This window comes from Nannobrachium achirus (genome assembly GCF_963921795.1).
Source record: "Nannobrachium achirus genome assembly, chromosome: 24".
Classification (NCBI taxonomy): Eukaryota; Metazoa; Chordata; class Actinopteri; order Myctophiformes; family Myctophidae; genus Nannobrachium; species Nannobrachium achirus.
This window is the reverse complement of record NC_137831.1, coordinates 8,427,895-8,440,783: the sequence shown is the minus strand read 5'-3', so window position 1 is coordinate 8,440,783 and position 12,889 is coordinate 8,427,895.

The following is a 12,889-nucleotide window of genomic DNA, read 5'->3' as shown; positions in this document are numbered from 1 at the left end:
TAGAGGGAATAGTCCAGCTTCTTCCCCCCTCCCAAAGTGAGGCAGGGGCGTCAATTGGGTATGGCAGGGGTATGCAGCTGCCATACCCTGGGTCCAGGGGGGAACATAAAAGTTACTTTTAAATATAAATCCATGAATGTCTCTTTGTCTATCTGTGCTGGTTATTATGTTGTTAAATGACAGTAAAATAACTACAAATGAAATATTTAACAAAATGGTCACTTTAACAAGGTATGATTATATTCTCCACACTTGTATTCTCCCGACTTGAACAACCGTTCCAGGCTGCCATGTACAGCCCAAGAAACCGTAGAAACGGGGGGAAAAATAGAATGTATCATACCTGTTGCTAAGGTATGGCAACATGACTGGTGTCTTGCACGCGCACGAAGCCAGTCATGTTGCCATACCTTAGCTTTTTTCTGAACTGACGCCACTGAAGTGAGGACCTCCAGCTTGTGTTTGGAGCCCCAGCTATTTTCTGCTGGGTGATGTCTTCACACCAGCGGTCAGCCCAGGGGGAACATAGCTGTCCATCACGTGTCGGATGGCTCCCACCAACACTTTTACTACCTTTAACGCATTCAGAACGGCGGGTACACACATTATTGTGTATCATTATTTTATGCTTTAACTATTGAAAAATAGCAGATATACAAGCTCACAGCGCGGCACCGAGTGCCGCGCTGCAAGCTTGTAGATCTGCCATTTTTGAAAAATCTTGAAAATTAGAATTTTTGACCCGATTCTATAAGTGTCTTTTGAATCCTAAGGTTTTTTTTTTTTTTTTTTAAACCTATGTTTCTATATGTCAGCAATCTGGCTCGCCATCGTCAAAGAAAAAGGTCCTTTTCACTTAAATGGAGCTCATTCTCATTCTGTTATTCAGAGACTACTATGTCAGTGGTTCTCAAACCTTTTCACGTGTAGGACCCCCAAAATGATATTTATTTGGCTACGGACCCCCATTCAACATATCTAGTTCCAGGGACCACCCAGAAGCAAAATTTTAGTTACAAACGTTCGCTTTGGAAATACATTATATTCAAAGATTTGCAGACATTTTCACGACTTTTTTTTCAAAAATAGCAGATCTACAAGCTCGCAGCGCGGCACTCGGTGCCGCGCTGTGAGCTTGTATATCTGCTATTTTTCACTGGTTAAAGCATTCAACAATTCTAGGCCTAAATGGATTAAATTAGCCGCTGTCACCGCTAAAGCGCTAACCGCTGCCGCGGCATCACATATCTCCAGATGTCGCACCGCTCCTCCTTTTTTTTTCTCCCCCCCCCCCCTCTTCTTCCAAGGCTGCCGTCATAAATCTTAAAACTCTCCAGAAAGAAAGGAGGGAAGGGAAGGGAATGGAAAAGGAAGGCAAGAAGGAGGAACAGAGGAGAGGCAGGCAGGGATGTCACACGGGGGGGGGAAAGTGGGACTGAGTTACGAGGGCCCAAGGTGGAGGGACCTGGAATTATTTTATACTTTATCTATTGAAAAATAGCAGATCTGCAAGCTCACAGCGCGGCACCGAGTGCCGCGCTGCGAGCTTGTAGATCTGCTATTTTTTGAAAAGTCGTGAAAATGTGTGCAAATCTTTGAATATATGTGTTTTTTTTTTTACATTTTGCTTCTGGGGGGTCCCTGGATATAAACATTTTGAGATGGGAGACCGTGGCCATTTTGGGGGTCCTTCACGTGAAAAGGTTTGAGCACCACTGACATGGAAACATAGGCTTTTCAAAAAACCTTAGAAGGATTTAGAAGACATTAGAATCGGGTCAAAGATATTCAAAGACTTGCACAAATTTGCAAGATTTACAGATCTACAGAGCTTGTATATCTGCTATTTTTGCCAGACCCATGAAATGGGTAGGCCTACATAAGCAAATGTCGGTCTGTCTGTCCGGGTTTTCTATATAAAGGGTATATATGATGATGACATGATGATGACATGCCTACAAAAGGCATGATGTCATAAATGATGATGACAGACAGGGGGTCTGGCACAACCAGGTTGACCTGGTCTAGTTTCAACAGCTAAAGCATTAAATAATGCGTAATATAATGTGTTCCCAAATCTAAATGAGTTGGAACATTCATGGGGGCCGCGGGCCCACAGTGAATCCTTGTACCCAGGGCCCAGCATGTGGCGTGACACCCCTGAACAGAGGAGAGGGATATGGGGGGGATGAGGTTATCCCTGCAAGACCCGAATTAATTTCTACTGGCCATTTTTTTTAATTTTTATCAGATGGTGTTGTAGGAGTCCTAATCACAGGAAAATGTAATGTTAAAAAATTAATAATGTTTTTGTAAGATTTTATAGCCATAAATCATAAATCATGCTCTAATTTGCATTTTGGGGATATTCTTCCACAATAATAACATATGTACATGTTCTAGACATTCTAATGATCACGAAAAAAAATATTACAGGCATTTCACTTATGTTTTTGTGAGGAATAGCTTCAGTTAAAAAAGTGAGATGTTGTTCGTCCAGATGCTGGAATTTCAACTTATCTGGGAGGTGTGAATGTATGTCAGCCTCTGTGGTAGGTATTTATATGCAAATATTGTGGCCAATGGCATTGTAATACGAAACAATAGGATTTAATGGTGATGTTATTAATGTGAAAAAATAACAGGAAAACTAATTATAACATTTTTTTTTTAAATGATTTAAAAAATGTTGCCAAAAAGCAACGCTGGGCCTTGCAGGGTTATAGCCACTCACCTCTTACCATCTGTTGACACAGGCACAATTTGCACACTCTGGCGCGTGCTGTGGATTAGCAGGTTGGGCCTCTCTCCGAACATGGAGTCACATCAAATTTCCCCCCCCCCTTTTTTTTATCCCCGCAGCTTGTGGGGTGAATAAGAGACGAGAGGAGGCTGATATATTATCGACTGGATTTAGCAAAACGGCTCACCAGACGGATTTGGTATCTGTGTTGAGGGAGCTTTGCATTCCAAATCTACATTGTTGTCTGTCATAATATATCTTTAAGCCTCGAATACCTGGAACGATCGAGCCCTAGTCGCGTTAGATTTGAACCACTTTAACTGTTATTTTACTATTGAAAAATAGCAGATCTACAAGCTCGCAGCTGCGAGCTTGTAGATCTGCTATTTTTGAAAAATCTTGAAAATGTGTCCCAAGTCTTTGAATATCTTTGACCCGATCTCTGACCACGACTTCTAAATCCTTCCTCTAAATCAGTGGTTCTCAAACTTTTTCATGTCAAGGACCCCCAAAATTAAATTAATTAATAACCCCCATCTCAAAATAGGTTGTTCCAGGGACCTCCCAGAAGCAAGAGATTTGAGTTACAAAAGTTTGCTTTGAAAATATATATGGAAAAATGTGCACACATTTTCAAAATTTTCACAAAAATAGCAGATATACAAGCTAACGCTGTGAGCTTGTATATCTGCTATTTTTTCAACAGTTAAAGCATTCAATAATTCTAGGCCTAAATGTCTTAAATGCAGAAAAATACTGTGTTTTTTTTGTATACTCTCTCAACTCCCTCGTGCTCACAGACAGTGAACCAAGTGTTCATCGGAACACCTCCACCGGTCATAGGTCATCCCATGCCATAAGACCGTATTATGGAGTTGAAGCTTTTGCTTTGGGGTGTTTTTCTTTCTATAGCAGTCTTTAATGCACAGAACAAAACCTCCTCCTCCTCCACAATGGGCAGCCGTGAGGGTCAACATTACACCATATGTTTCTACCACACCACTGGGAGTGACTGTGGAAAAGAAAAAAGATCGGACAGGCCTTTGTGTTCCGGCGTTGCATTTTATTTAGAAACTAAATGTTTAGAGCAACGGTTCCCTTTGGTATGTCGTCCAGTATTATGCCCTTTTTAGCTTGAATTATGCAACCCTTGACTTTTGCATTCAGCTGATACTTTGACACTCATTAACACTTGTCTCTTCGTCAACTATGGCAAATAGGAAAGTTCTCAGATTTTCTCCAAAAAATAGAACACTATAGTTAAAAATATGATTTTCAGTCTGCTGGAAGGAAAATAGCACTTGATGACTATCGTTTATTGGGAGAGCTTTGGAGAGCATGTTAGCTACATGAACGCTATAGCAGGGGTCTTCAATTGTTTTCAGGCCAAGGACCCCTTAATTGGCTGAGAGAGAGAGGGATGAAGCAGGGACCCCCACTACGAATTGTATAAAGTTGTGTTGCATATTAAAAATGTTCAAAGATTTCTTAAGACAGCTTAGACTAGACTTGTTTGACAGCACTATCATCAGTGTAGGTTGTTGGACTAATGTGTATTTTTAGACATTGAACCACTTGAACCGTCAATACTTAGTCCACTGTTCTTTTCCCTCTACACCAAACCTCTTTGCCAAGAATAGCAGATTTGGAGGACCCCCTGTAGTAACTCTGAGATAAGATAAAATAGACGAGCAAACAGAACGTCAAAACTAGATGATCTACAAGCTCACTGCTTATAACTATTTTGGGCTAAAATATCTGGTGAAGGCAGGGTAAAGTACAGACCCCAGGCTGACCTCAGTCAATGAAGGGTTTAAGTGGTTCATATTTGACCAAGCTTCAATGCCAATACAAATCCTTTTTTTTTTTTTTTTTTTTTTTTCTAAATTTGTTTTGGGGTTTTTATGCCTTTTATTGATAGGACAGTAGACTGACAGGAAATGGGGGGAGAGATGGGGAGTGACACGTGGGAAAGGTCGTCTGGATCGGGAATCCATGTCTACGTGGCAATGCCTGAGTGGTATGTACCTGGACCAGTAGGCCAGCAGATCGCCCCTCCAAAACAAATCTTAACATTCATACATAATCTGTTTTTAAGCCAACATACACCTTAACAGTTAATAAAAAGGAACATCAAGTATGTTTTTCTTTGCAGACTCATTATTGAAAATCATGTCCAGGGCATCCAATTAAAAAAAAAAAAAAAAAAAAAAAAAAGATTCAGGTTAACATTCACCTGGTTAGCATTCACCGGTTTAGGTTTAGGCATAGTTTTACTGAGGTTAGGGTTAGGATTAGGGTTAGGTTTAGGCATAGTAGCATTCACCAGGTTAGCATTCACCAGCGTCGCAGGTTGGAGGAACAATGGAGGAACAATGAGACGTGGGACCAATGCAGTCAACTATACCCCCAATGCCATGGCATGGGCTTCTTCCGGGGACTGCCCATATGGTGAACTAAAACAAGCGCTCTGGTCCCAATCTCACTGGTACGTCAAAAACACTGTAACATATATATGGTAGGACTACAAGCACAACCAGCCCCAGAAAAAAAGAGGATTCTACGCAAACAGTCTTCAATCCCACCTGTAGGGGTCTTTAAGCATGCCCTCAGTGTCCTTAGCAGACTTTATAGTGGTTACTCTCAACTTAGTCCAAACCGTCTGAGAACTGAATATTATTCTGCTCCTGGATATTACAACCCAAGAGCAACAGATTATATTGCTTCTCTCACAACCGCAGACTTCTGAATGCATTCACCAGACCATCACTCGCCTCGGCCATGGAGTGTCACCACATCCTGTATTCTGTGTTTCAAATGAAAGGGCCTCTGGCGCTTCGTAAACGGTCCGGGCCATACACAGGTCATAGCTTTTGACCTCGTCTTGTTAAACAAGTGTTTCTCAACCTTTGGGGTGTGACCCCGAAACTGTCTCATTAGATGTTCTTCTATGGGATGTTATTTGATCGGTTACCATAATACCATTGTCTCTCAGGATAGATTCTGCTGTTAGCACTACTGCCTTAAACACGCAATGTTGTTATTAGTGAATAAAGACAGACACACCCGTGAGGAAGTGGATTCAGAATCATTAAAAAAAACCTTTGACCCCTCACATGGTACTTCACATGGTACTTTTTTTGGGGTATTTTTTTTTTCCTTTATAGTATAGTGTCTAGTGAGTGAATGAGACCCACACTTTCAGCAGCTGTAAAAAAAATTCGCCTAGGGATTTTGCAAATGGAATCATGGATTTTCAGATTTGTTATACCCTCAAGTTTCCAAAAATATAAGGTTTTCATAATCCCCCGAAAATTTGAACGAAATTACACAAGCGACTTGACCATTACCTGCATGGACAGCAATAATATTGCTGTCCATGCATAACATGCCACCATATGGTCTCAGTATGAGAGCAGTGTAGAACCAGTGACCAGTATGAGTTAGTTCCAGATGAACATGCCGTGTGAAAGGATGTAGACACAAGGTCAGGTGAGGTAAGTCAGTAAGTTCATCTTCTCCCTCTTTCCATCTCACTATCTCTCTTTTTATTCATTTAGCTCTCTTTAAACCATTCCTCCATCATCTACATCAGGGGTCTTCAACAGGGGGTCCGGGACCCAGAGGCATAGGGGGTCCTCAGAGTTACCAAGGGGGAACACCAAATCTTTGTGTGATAGGATCATGTTTTTACATGAACCATTTGAACCCTAGCATCCCTATATTCTGAGTGGAACATTAGCCAAAAAATAGCAGATCTACAAGCTTACAACGCCTCGCTCTGCGAGGCGTTGTAAGCTCGTAGATCAGCTATTTTTGGCAGAGAGGTTTGTAGAGGGAAAGAAGAGCAGACTACGTATTTGACATTCAAGTGGAAAGATGTCTGAAAACACACATTACTCCAACATGATGACAGTGCTGTCAAACAAGTAAATCTATGAACATTTTTTTTTATCTACAACACAATTCTATACAATATCTATAGTGGGGGTCCCTGCTTCATATCTCTCAGCTAAGGGGTCCCTGGCCTGAAAACACCCCTGATCTACATCTATGTTCCTTAACTCCACCTGCTTCTCTCACTCTTTCCCTTCTTCCCTCCACCAAGTCGGCCATCTCTCCTTTTCTCTTTCATTCTCTCCTCATCTCCCTCACCCAGTCCATCCATTAGGGGTGTAGCAATACATTTTAACAACGATACGATACACATCACAATACATGGTTGACGATACGATACATGGACGATATTGGTTCATTCATGGCGATATGATATGATTCGATTCAATGATTTGAAATCGATATTAAATATTATATATTATATTAAATCTGTGTGAAACGTGTCAATAGTGCATGTTTTTAAGGGATAAATCTATTATTATGGATACAAATAAGTAAACACTGTGATTCTCTAGCAAATACATGGACATTATATTTCAACACATATGGACAAACCTGCACCTTGACATGAACACAGATTACACACATTTATCAATAGACCAAGAGTAGCTATATGGAATGGAAAAGTAATTAAACCCCTCTTTTTAATTTTCCTTCTTAAAATTGCCAAATACAAGGCACAAATACTTAGTTTCCATACAATCAATTATTTGCACTGCAAAACGATTTGATACCGATTATCTGCATTGTAAAAGATACCAATACGATACAAAGCCAAAAAGGTATATTATGCTTTTGCATATCGATATAGTAGATCATTGCAAATTAAAATCGTTTTTTCGATTCACTTACTATATCGTTACACGCCTACCATCTATCCATCCATCCATCCATCCATCCATCCATTCTCCCTGCCCTTCACTCCCAGCCCCCCCCCCCCCCTTGGCCATCCTTCTCATCCAATTAACAGTAGACCTTCAGTTTGGTGTAATTTAGCGCGTAACGGCAGCGGTTGTGAATGTTATTAGAGTTGTTATCAATCAGTCCATGGGACAGTAAGGAGTCGTCCTTAAGCCGTTTAGGCCTCGAATTATCGAATGCTTTAACTACTGAAAAAAAATAGCAGATATCGAGTGCCGCGCTGCGAGCTTGTAGATCTGCTGCTATTTTTGAAAAATCATGAAGATTTGTGCAAATGTATATATTTTTAAAGCAAACATTTGTAACTCAGATATTTGTTTCTGGGGGGGGGGGGGGGGGGGGGGATACCAATACGATACAAAGCCAAAAAGGTACGATATATGCTTTCGCATATCGATATAGTAGATCATTGCAAATTAAAATCGATTTTCCGATTCAGTTACTATATCGTTACACGCCTACCATCCATCTATCCATCCATCCATCCATCATCCATCCATCCATCCATCCATCCATCCATCCATCCTCCCTGCCCTTCACCCCCCCCCCATGTCCCATTCTCCCTCTTGGCCATCCTTCTCATCCAATTAACAGTAGACCTTCAGTTTGGTGTAATTTAGCGCGGAACGGCAGCGGTTGTGAATGTTATTAGAGTTGTTATCAATCAGTCCATGGGACAGTAAGGAGTCGTCCTTAAGCCCTTTAGGCCTCGATTTACTGAATGCTTTAACTATTGAAAAATAGCAGATATACAAGCTCACATCGCGGCACCGACTGCCGCGCTGCGAGCTTGTAGATCTGCTATTTTTTTTAAATCATGAAGATTTGTGCAATCTTTGAATATACATATTTATAAAGCAAACTTTTGTAACTCAAATATTTGCTTCTGGGGGGGTCCCTGATACAATATTTTGAGATGGGGGTCCATGGCCAAATAATACATATAATTTTGGGGGTCCTTCACGTGAAAAAGTTTGAGCACCGCCGACAAAGAAACATATCTTTTTTTTAAAAACCTTAGAAGGATTCAGAAGACACTTTTTAGAATCGGGTCAAAATATTCAAAGAATTGCACACATTCTCATGATTGATTATACAAAAATAGCAGATATACAAGCTCGCAGCGCGGCACTCGGTGCTGCGCTGTGAGCTTGTATATCTGCTATTTTTCAATAGCTAAAGCATAAAATGATACGCATATAATGCGTGCCCGGTCCAACCGGGTTAATGTCCCTGTCACATAACTCAGCCGGCCCGTATTTACGACCACAGGCCATCCGCCGCGTGACTGGCGTGGGCCGGCCCTCGTATAATAAAATAAATCAAAACATAAGAGTTTTTTTGTGTCTCCTCGCAATTTCCTTTCGGAGGTTCCTCTCCGAATATGAATCCAGATGTTTCCGGACATGCTCAAGATGCTTTTCATCCCCCCTCGTCCACCCACCCCTCTCTCCAAGGGTGTCACTCACAAGGGGGGGAAAAGTGGGACTGAGTTACACTAGGGCCCAAGGTGGAGGGGCCTGGAATTATTTTATACTTTAACTGTTGAAAAATAGCAGATATATAAGCTCGCAGCGTGGCACTCTTGTAGAGCTGCTATTTTTGAAAAGTCGTGAAAATGTGGGCAACTTCTTTGAATATGTGTGTGTTTTTAAGCGAACATTTGTAACAAAAATTTTGCTTCTGGGGGGTCCCTGGAACTAGATATTTTGAGATGGGGGTCCGTGGCCAAATACATATCATTTTGGGGGTCCTTCACATGAAAACGTTTGAGTACCACTGACATGGAAACATAGTTTTTTTTGAAGGATTTGAAATATTCAAAGACAAATTTTCAAGATTTTTCAAAATAGCAGATCTACAAGCTCGTAGATCGCTATTTTTCAATAGTTAAAGCACAAAATGTGAGTGAATCCTTGTACCCAGGGCCCAGAATTTGGTGCGACACCCCTGCTCCTTGCTCTCATTGTCTCCCCACTCTTTCCGTATCTCCCTCTCTCTTCTCTCTCTCTCTCTGCGTCCTTATCTCTCGTTCCTCCGTTCTGTCTTTCTCTCCCTCCTCTCTCTTGGCCGGTGCTCCTCCACTCTGCTCTCAAAATTAATGTATTCTCAGGAAAAAGAAAGAGAGCGGGAGGGAGAGGAAGGGAAGGGCGAGAGAGAGGGGGAGGGAGGGAGGGAGGGGTACGGGTGGCTTATATAAAAAAAAACAGTGAAATGTCCTCCTTGCCCAAGGAAGTAGTCTGTTTTGCATTGATAGAGAGGCAGCGGCAGCCCGCGGCCATCTGACTGAGCCTGCTTCTTCCTCTGCGATATCCCGCTGCTACATCTCTGCTGCCCGCGTGCAACCTCCGAGTAACACAGGAGGGTCAAAGCAATAGCGTTCTAACTCCCACTCTCCCCAGTCTACCCCCACGCCTCCCCCCACACCCCCACTTATTTCCCCGGATTCTCTAATTGGAGGTGCTCGGGTTAAAGAATGTCCCGGTTATCGTGAAGCCAGTTAGAGCTCTAACTTTGGTGATTAAGTTGGCTGCCGACGCGACATCAGACTGCTCAGCGCGCAGCTACGAGACGGCTTACAGGAGAGAGGTCAACAACCTGACACAGGAGAACGACGAAGGTGGTGTTAATTTCGTCGACTAAAACTAAGACGAAAAATGTTAGTCGACTACCTTTTTTCACCGACTGAAAACTAAATAAAAAAACTAGATAAAAACTGAGCTGATGACTAAAACTAAGACTAAATGTACCGACAATTTCATCAACAAATAAAAACTAGAAACAAACTAAGCCCTGATGACTAAAACTATATGACTAAGTGTACAGACAATTTCATCAACAATACAAAATAAAAGCTACTGGGCCTGTGGTTCTGACCAGACAATGTTAGGCTGTACTGGGATAACCAGGTGTTGTCTTGTTGTAGCCGTTGTACTGGGTTGGTTGAACTAGAATCATTGGTTCTAGTACTGTATTCCTTAAAATTGTGTTTTTCATCAAAATGATGACAGAAAATGCTATGTGAAATAATTTTAGATAAGATGGATAATATGTTCTATATTATTTGCTGACAAAAAATGTAGAGGCGTAAAATAATTGTCCTGACTAAAACTAGACTAAAATGTCAACAGTTTTTGTCAACTAAAATGAGACGAACTAAAATGACATTGCCGTGGACTAAGATAAAGACAAAAACGCTTGACTTTTAGTCGACTAAAACTTAAAATCAGGATGAGAGTGACCAAATGTGATAAAAACTAACAAGGGCAATTGAAAATGGATTAAGACAAAAAAAAGCCTTACTAGACACTGGACGAAGGAGCTGATCGGACTACAGGAAGACAGGAAAAAACTCCAGAATGCATATACATCAACAGGTCTGTTGCAGTGACAATCAACAGCGTTGAAGTTCCTCAGCGTCCTCATCAACAAGGACCTCTCCTGGCCATGTGCTGAAAAAGGCACAGCATAATACGCCTCTTGCACCTCAGGTGGCTGAAGAAGTTCAGCATGGAACTAAGATCCTACAAGCCTTCCAAAGGCACCAATGAAGATCTGCATGATGGTGATAACCTGGTACTGTATACGGGAACCGCAGTGCCAGCTGCAAAGCGCTGCAGAGCGTGGTGTGGACATCCCAGAGCATCAGGGGATTAACCTCGCGTCACCAGACTTTCCACCTTGGAGGAAAGCCTGGTATTCGTTCTAAAACTGTGATCCGGTTTAGAAAAAGAAAAGACAAAAACGGTGGTTCCGGTGGTTGACTGACTCCGGTTGTTTGTTTGTTTTTGTTCCCCACCCATGCGAATGAATTAGTTTATTCTCTCTAGTCGCTCTACGAGTTAGAATAAAAGATTAACATACCAAACAATTATTATACCAAAATAAACTAAAAGATTATACCAATTTAAACACATTTTGAACTAGGGGGACCACAGGTGGTTCAGTCAGCCTGATGACAACAACTTGACATAACGTTATTTCCGCTCCAGACCGAATCAGAAACCAGGAAATGGCAATGAATGGAATGGACACACACACACACACAGTATATATTACAGTTTATGTTCAAAACTAAATTGTTATTGCACTGTATTTTTGTGATTATGTTTCTATATTTCAGGGCCATTTTTGGCAGTTTTTCTTGTTGCTGCAATGTCGAGGAACCAAAGCCTCTAAAATGTTATCTCTTATAATGGGACGTAACAATAAAGAACGTTGAATTTCTCACGTTTGAATTTCTCACGTTTGAATTTCTCGAGACCGCAATTCGACAGCGTAATTCCATGCAATATATATAGGTGACCTGCATTTTCAAACGTTTCAGCTGCTGTGTTTACAGAGGTCTGCATGCCACCATTATCTCATTTATGCACATTTTAAACGTCTGACATGATTTATATACAGAGGAATTAATTCAGAGTCAACCCTGACGGTGTTTTTTAACCTACTCAGAACGGGTACACATTGTTGCGTATTATATTATTTTATGCTTTAACTATTGAAAAATAGCAGATATACAAGCTCACAGTGCGGCACCGAGTGCCGCGCTGCGAGCTTGTAGACCTGCTATTTTTGAAAAATCGTGAAAATTAGAATTTTGACCTGATTCTATAAGTGTCTTTTGAATCCTTCTAAGATTTTTTGAAAACCCTATGTTTCTATGTCAGCAATCTGGCCAGCCATCGTCAAAGAAAAGGTCCTTTTCACTTAACTTTAGCTCAGTTAGCCTGTTCTTGAGAGACTACTATGTCAGTGGTTCTCAAACCTTTTCACGTGAAGGACCCCCAAAATGATATGTATATGGCCACGGACCCCCCATCTCAAAATATTTAGTTCCAGGGACCACCCAGAAGCAAAATTTTAGTTACAAATGTTCGCTTTGAAAATACATATATTTAAAAGATTTGCACACATTTTCACGACTTTTTCAAAAATAGCAGATCTACAAGCTTGCAGTGAGCTTGTATATCTGCTATTTTTCAATAGTTAAAGCATTCAATAATCCCAGGCCTAAATGGGTTAATAGATTGTGGACATGAAGACGTGCACACGTGGAATTGGTGTGCGCGACTGGAGAGGCAACAGGCATGGATAGTGTGTTGTGTGTAATTCATCCCTGGCCTGGCCACAGTGAGTGTGGTCCCAGTCATCTCCCCCTGCTTGTATGAAGAGGTTGTCTGTTCCGTGCCTCTGGTCTCTGTTCCGTCGCTGACAAACCGTGCGTGCTTTCTGCCAGTCACTTCCAGTTAACCGCAGCTACAATAAACATCGGACATTTTTTTTTTTTGCCCCTCCTCCCCCCTCCCCTTCCTTCTTCTTCTTCTT